Source organism: Triticum dicoccoides, chromosome 2B (assembly GCF_002162155.2).
Source record: "Triticum dicoccoides isolate Atlit2015 ecotype Zavitan chromosome 2B, WEW_v2.0, whole genome shotgun sequence".
NCBI classification, from domain to species: domain Eukaryota; kingdom Viridiplantae; phylum Streptophyta; class Magnoliopsida; order Poales; family Poaceae; genus Triticum; species Triticum dicoccoides.
Window position 1 is genome coordinate 535,837,646 of NC_041383.1, and position 6,959 is coordinate 535,844,604.

At 45.4% G+C, this 6,959-nt stretch overlaps 1 protein-coding gene across 1 annotated transcript in view; it reads left to right on the plus strand.

The window, feature by feature from the left end:
* The first annotated feature begins 6,906 nt into the window (after positions 1 to 6,906).
* Positions 6,907 to 6,959, plus strand: part of LOC119364693 (probable inactive receptor kinase At1g27190) — a 2,741-nt gene continuing 2,688 nt past the window's right edge. Inside the window, exon 1 of the mRNA XM_037630187.1 lies at positions 6,907 to 6,955. The gene's annotated coding sequence lies outside the window, so the exon portion shown is untranslated. The remainder of the gene's footprint in view (positions 6,956 to 6,959) is intronic.

A 6,959-nucleotide genomic window follows, 5' to 3' on the forward strand; every position in this document is an offset into this window, starting at 1 on the left:
GGCATGAGTCTGAAATACCACTTTTAGCTCTTGGAACATCTCATGTGATCTGTGGCGTTCAAAATGTTTTTGAAGTCTTGGTTCTAAGCCATAAAGCATGGTGCACTAAACTATAAAGTAGTCATCATATCAAGCTTGCCAAACATTCATAACGTCTGCATCTGCTATTGCAATAGGTCTGCCACCTAGCGGTGCATCAAGGACATAATTCTTTTGTGCAGCACTGAGGATAATCCTCAGATCATGGACCCAGTCCGCATCATTGCTACCATCATCTTTCAACTTAGTTTTCTCTAGGAACATATCAAAAAACATAGGGGAGCTACAACGCGAGCTATTGATCTACAACATAATTTGCAAATACTATCAGGACTAAATTCATGATAAATTAAAGTTCAGTTAATCAAATTACTTAAGAACTCCCACTTATAAAGACATCCCTCAAGTCATGTAAGTGATACATGATCCAAATCAACTAAACCATGTCCGATCATCATGTGAGATGGAGTAGTCATCAATGGTTAACATCTCTATGTTGATCATATATACTATATGATTCATGTTCGACCTTTTGGTCTCCGGTGTTCCGAGGCCATGTCTGTACATGCTAGGCTCGTCAAGTTTAACCCAAGTATTCCGCATGTGTAAATCTGGCTTACACTCATTGTATGTGAACATAGAGTCTATCACAACCGATCATCGTGGTGTCTCAACACAACAAACTGTAGCAACGGTGCATACTCAGGGAGAACACTTTTACCTTGAAATTTAGTGAAGGGCTCATCTTATAATGCTGCCGCCGTACTAAGCAAAATAAGATGCATAAAGGATAAAGATCACATGCAATCAAAAATATGTGACATGATATGGCCATCATCATCTTGTGCTTTTGATCTCCATCTCCAAAGCATCTTCATTATCTCCATCATCACCGGCTCGACACCTTGATCTCCATCGTTGTGTCGTGGTTATCTTGCCAACTATTGCTTCTACGACTATTACTAACTCATAGAGATAAAGTAAAGCAATTACATGGCGTTTGCATTTCATACAATAAATATACAACCATAAGGCTCATGTCGACTGCCGATAACTTTTACAAAACATGATCGTCTCATACAATAGTGTATATCACATCATGTCTTGACCATATCACATCACAACATGCCCTGCAAAAATAAGTTAGACGTCCTCTACTTTGTTGTTGCAAATTTTACGTGGCTGCTACGAGCTTCTAGCAAGAACCATTCTTACCTACGGCAAAAAAACCACAACGATGATTTATCAAGTTTTTTTGTTTTAACCTTCAACAAGGACCGGCCGCAGTCGAATTCGATTCAACTAAAGTAGGAGAAACAGACACCTGCCAGCCACCTTTATACAAAACTAGTTGCATGTCTGTCGGTGGAACCAGTCTCATGAACATGGTCATGTAAGGTTGGTCCGGGCCGCTTCATCCAACAATACCGCCGAATCAAAATAAGACATTGGTGGTAAGCAATATGACGATCACTGCCCATAACTCTTTGTGTTCTACTTGTGCATAACATCTACGGATAGACCTGGCTCGGATGCCACTGTTGGGGAACGTGGCATGCAATTTCAAAAAAATTCCTACGCTCACGCAAGATCTATCCATGAGACGCATAGCAACGAGGGAGAGAGTCTGTCTACATACCCTCGTAGATTGTAAGAGGAAGCGTTCCACAACATGGTTCATGTAGTCAAACTTTCTTCGCGATCCACCGATCAAGTGCCAAACATACGGCACTTCCGAGTTCTACACACGCTCAGCTCGGTGACGTCCCTCGCCTTCTTGATCCAGCAAGACGTCGAGGTAGTAGATGAGTTCCGTCAGCACAATACCATGGTGACGGTGATGGTGAAGTGATCCTCGCAGGGCTTCGCCTAAGCACTATGAAAATATGACCGAGGTGGTGAACAGTGGAGGGGGACGCCACACACGGCTAGACAATTGTCTGGGGTGTGCTAGGCGCCCCCTCCTCATATATATATAGGTGGGAGGGAGAGGGGAGAGGCCAAGGGGCGCCCCAAGTGGGGTTGAATCCCACTTGGGCTCCTGCCCTTGTTCGGCTCCCCCTTCCTTGTATAGGTGCCGGGGGAAGGAAGGGGGAGGTGACGCCCCCCTTTCCTTTCTCCCTTGAGGAGGGGAAGGAAGGATGGACTTGCCCTCCCACATTTCCTTTCCCTAGGGCTGGCCGACCTGGTGGAGGGGCGCACCAGCCCCTTGTGGGCTGGTCTGTCCCTGCCTTGGCCCATTAAGCCCATATCTTTACCGGGGATGCCCGGAACCCCTTCCGGTGACCCTATATGTACCTGGTACCCTCCGGAACACTTCTGGTGTGTGAATACCATCGTCCTATATATCAATCTTTACCTATGGCCATTTCAAGACTCCTCGTCATGTCCGTGATCTCATCCGGGACTCCGAACAACATTCGGTCACCAAATCAAATAACTCATATAATACTATATCGTCATCGAACGTTAAGCGTGCGGACCCTACAGGTTCGAGAACTATGTAGACATGACCGATACACCTCTCCGGTCAATAACCAATAGCGGAACCTGGATGCCCATATTGGCTCCTACATATTCTAAGAAGATCTTTATCGGTCAAAACGTTATGACAACATACGTAATTCCCTTTGTCCATCGGTATGTTACTTGCCCGAGATTCGATCGTCGGTATCTTCATACCTAGTTCAATCTCGTTACCGGCAAGTCTCTTTACTCGTTCCGTAATACATCACCTCGTAACTAACTCCTTAGTTGTTTGCTTGCAAGCTTGTGATGTGTATTACTGAGAGGGCCCAGAGACACCTCTCTGATACTCTGAGTGACAAATCCTAATCTCGATCTATGCCAACTCAACAAACACCTTCGGAGATACATGTAGAGCATCTTTGTGATCACCCAGTTACGTTGTGACATTTGATAGCACACAAGGTATTCCTCCGGCATCCGGGAGTTGCATAATCTCATAGTTGAAGGAATATGTATTTGACATGAAGAAAGCAATAGCAATAAAATTGAACGATCATTATGCTAAGCTAACAAATGGGTCTTGTCCATCACATCATTCTCCTAATAATGTGATCCTGTTATCAAATGACAACTCATGCCCATGGTTAGGAAACCTTAAACATCTTTGATCAATGAGCTAGTCTAGTAGAGGCTCACTAGGGACATGTTGTTTGTTTATGTAATCACACATGTATTAAGGTTTTCGGTTTATACAATTCTAGCATGAATAATAAACCTTTATCATGAATAAGGAAATATAAAATAACAACTTTATTATTGCCTCTAGGGCATATTTCCTTCAGGCATGTGTTTTGTATATAGTCATACGTGCTTGCGATAAGAACTTGCATGGCATCTTTTGTCCTACCCTCCCGTGGCAAGGGTGTCCATAAGGAAACTAAGGGATATTAAGGCCTCCTTTTAATAGAGAACCGGAACAAAGCATTAACACATAGTGAATACATGAAATCCTCAAACTATGGTAATCACCGGAAAGAATCCCAATTATTGTCACTTTGGGGTATGTGGATCATAACACGTAGCAGGTGCGTATAACTTGCAAGATCGGATCAAGAACACAAATATATTCATGAAAACATAAAGGGTTCAGATCTAAAATCATGGCACTCGGGCCCTAATGACAACAATTAAGCGTAGCAAAGTCATAGCAACATCAATATCAGAACATAGTGGATACTAGGGGTTAAGCCCTAACAAAACTAACTTGATTACATGATAAATCTCATCCAACCTATCACCGTCCAACAAGCCTACGAAGGAATTACTCACTCACGGCGGTGAGCATCATGAAATTGGTGATGGAGGAAGGTTGATGATGACAACAACGTCGAACCCCCCTCTCCGGAGCCCAGAACGGACTCCAAATCAGCCCTCCCGATGAACATGAGGTGGTGGCGGCTCCGTATCGTGAAACAGGATGAATCCTTCTCTCTGATTTTTTTTCTTAGCGAATAGGTACTTATGGAGTTGGAGTTAGGCTTGTGGGGGCTGCGAGGGGCCCACAAGCCTGAGGGGCGCACCACCCGAGCTTGTGGCACCCTGGTGGCCCTCCTCTGGTAGTTTCTTCCGCCAATATTTTTTATATATTCTAAAATAATTCTCCGTAAATTTTCAGCTCAACCCAAGAACTTTTATTTCTACACAAAAATAATACCATGGCAATTCTGTTGAAAACAACGTCAGTCCGGGTTAGTTCCATTCAAATAATGCAAATTTGAGTCCAAAACAAGAACAAAATTGTTTGGAAAAGTAGATACGTTTGGGACGTATCATCTATCCCACCATGGCCATCGCCCACGAAGGACTTGCCTCACTCGGGTAGATCTTCACGAAGTAGGTGATCTCCTTGCCCTTACAAACTTCTTGATTCAACTCCACATCATGTCAGAGGCTCCCGAGCAACACATAACCAATCTAGGAGACACCACTCTCCAAAAGGTAATAGACGGTGTGTTGATGATGTACTCCTTGCTCTTGTGCTTCAAATGATAGTCTCCCCAACACTCAACTCTCTCTCATAGATTTGGCTATGGTGGAAGAAGGATTTGAGTGGAAAGCAACTTGGGGAAGGCTAGAAATCAAGGTTCAAATGGTAGGAATAGAATCTCCTGATCTCAGCAGATGAGTAGGTGGTTCTCTCTCAGAAAATGAATAATGGAAGTGTAGGCACGTTTTCTGATGGCTCTCTTACTAAGTAAGAGGGGTGTAGGGATATATATAGCCTCCACACGAAATCCAACCGCTACACACTTTTGACCCAATTTGGTAGCACCGATCAGAAATCTCAGTGGCACCGACCTATGTAAAAGATATGAACGTTGGAGGTCTCGGTGGGACCGACTGGAAACAACTCATTGGATATCTCCGTGGGACCGATGTGCAATGGCAAATGCATGCCTCGTTTCATTGGCACCGATTGCATCAACTCGATAGGACCGAAGTGAAGCAATAAGGCAACAGAAAGGTTGCATGATGTCTCGGTAGCAATGATTGCAAACCTCGATGGGACCGAAATAATTGTAACTGGTTACAGAAGGTTTGACAAGCCATCTCGGTGTGACCGATTGCAAAACTCGGTGGGACCGGAATAATTGCAACAAGTTACAGAGAGTTGGGCAGGCCATCCCGGTGTGACCGAGAACCATATCGGTGACTCCGATTTGTTAGGTTTGGTTGTGGCAGTGTCTAGATGAACTCGTTGGGTCCGGATAGAGAAGTTTTGGTGGGGTCGAGTTGGGATGTAAGGTTTTCGACAGATTTGGATAGAGAAAGTGGTTGAGGATTTTGGAGCAATGTCATTAAGCACTTGAGCAAAAGGATCATGATCAAAACCTCAATCCCTTTTAATAGTATTGGCTTTCCTATGGACTCAATGTGATCTTGGATCACTTAACCAAAAATGTAGAGTCCTAAGTTTTTTGCCAATCCATCATGTCCTTAGCATTTTGAGGGTGTCCATAATCACTAGTCCTTGCCATGTCAATTATTGAACATCCTAAAATTTTACTTGAATGGATATTAGTTCAATGAGATATTATATGTTGTTATGAATTACCAAACCACCCGGGGATTAGTTGCACTTTCACGTCGGCGGACGTATAGGGCTCAAATTTGTGAAGTCCGGATGTACATGCTCCAAGCCAATGGGTCAAAGTGCAACTTCCATTGTTTTGTTCGTTCATACTTTTTTTTGGAAAAAAACAACTTTCACTTACGGTATATACTTTTCTAAAATTCAGAAATCAATCTAGATTTTTTTATAAGAAAAATCAATGGACTGAGAATTAACAAAAACATCAAAGTGGGCGCATGAGCTTGGTGCAAAAAAAATTAGCGGCCTCCTCCAAAAAAGCTAGGGTTTGTGCCTCTCGCCGGCCTCGCCACAGGTCTGTCTCATCTCCGGTGGCCCTAGGACCATGGGGATGCGGTGGATCCTGGCAAGGGCCGGCGGGAGGCCCTGTTGTTAGTCGTGCCTTTGAAATTTGTTAGGGTTTGTATTCTGCTCAGGAAGGCGAGACGGCGGCGGCTCCCTGAAGATAGAATAAAGGTCTCCCCGCCTAGCCTCTGTTTCGATGGTGCGTCTAGCATCGTTGGTAGGCGTGTGAAGATGTGTCTTCGACAGATCTATCCTCGATGGATTTGCTCGGATCTGATTGTTGTTCGTCTATGTTCGTGTGTCTTCGGGCTAGATCCTTTCTATCTATGTATTCTTCATTAGGGGCGGTTGCTGTTCTGGTGCGCTAGTCCTATGGGGTCTTAGCACGACGACTTTCCGACTGTCTACTACAACAAGTTTTTCCCGACTCCGTCGAGGGAGGGGCGATGACGGCGGCGCGCCTTCGGCTCGGTTCGGTGCTTGTAGTCGTCGCTAGGTGGTCTACGGATCTGGATGTAATTTTTATTATTTCTGATGTTCGTTCTATTGCCATGATCGAAGATGAATAGACCGAAAGTTTTTTTCGCTTTTTTTTTAGAAAAGGAGTTTTTCCCCTGAAACGGAAGAACAAAAGGCTACGGCACCTATTGCGGAGCCCAGCCTAGCGTGCTCACCGTCCGGCGGCCGGCACGGCCCAAGCAATCACCACTCACTCAGACTCAGGGAGTCGCCACTGGGGTACTAGTCAGCCGTCCGTCGCTTCCAAATCTCGCCAATCCTTCCACCACCCCGTGTCGAGCCTGTCCACTTCTTCACTTCTCTCCCCATCCATCCACCCTCCACCCCCACCCAGCGGCGCAGTCCAACTCCTCTCCACCCCGACCCAAAGCCGCCCCACCAAAACGCGCACACGCGACACACCAGCAGTACCGCCCATCCACTCCGCCCCCGCCCGCAGTCTCCCCACCTGGTCAAACCACCCCTCCCCACCCCCACCACCACCACGGCCTCCACC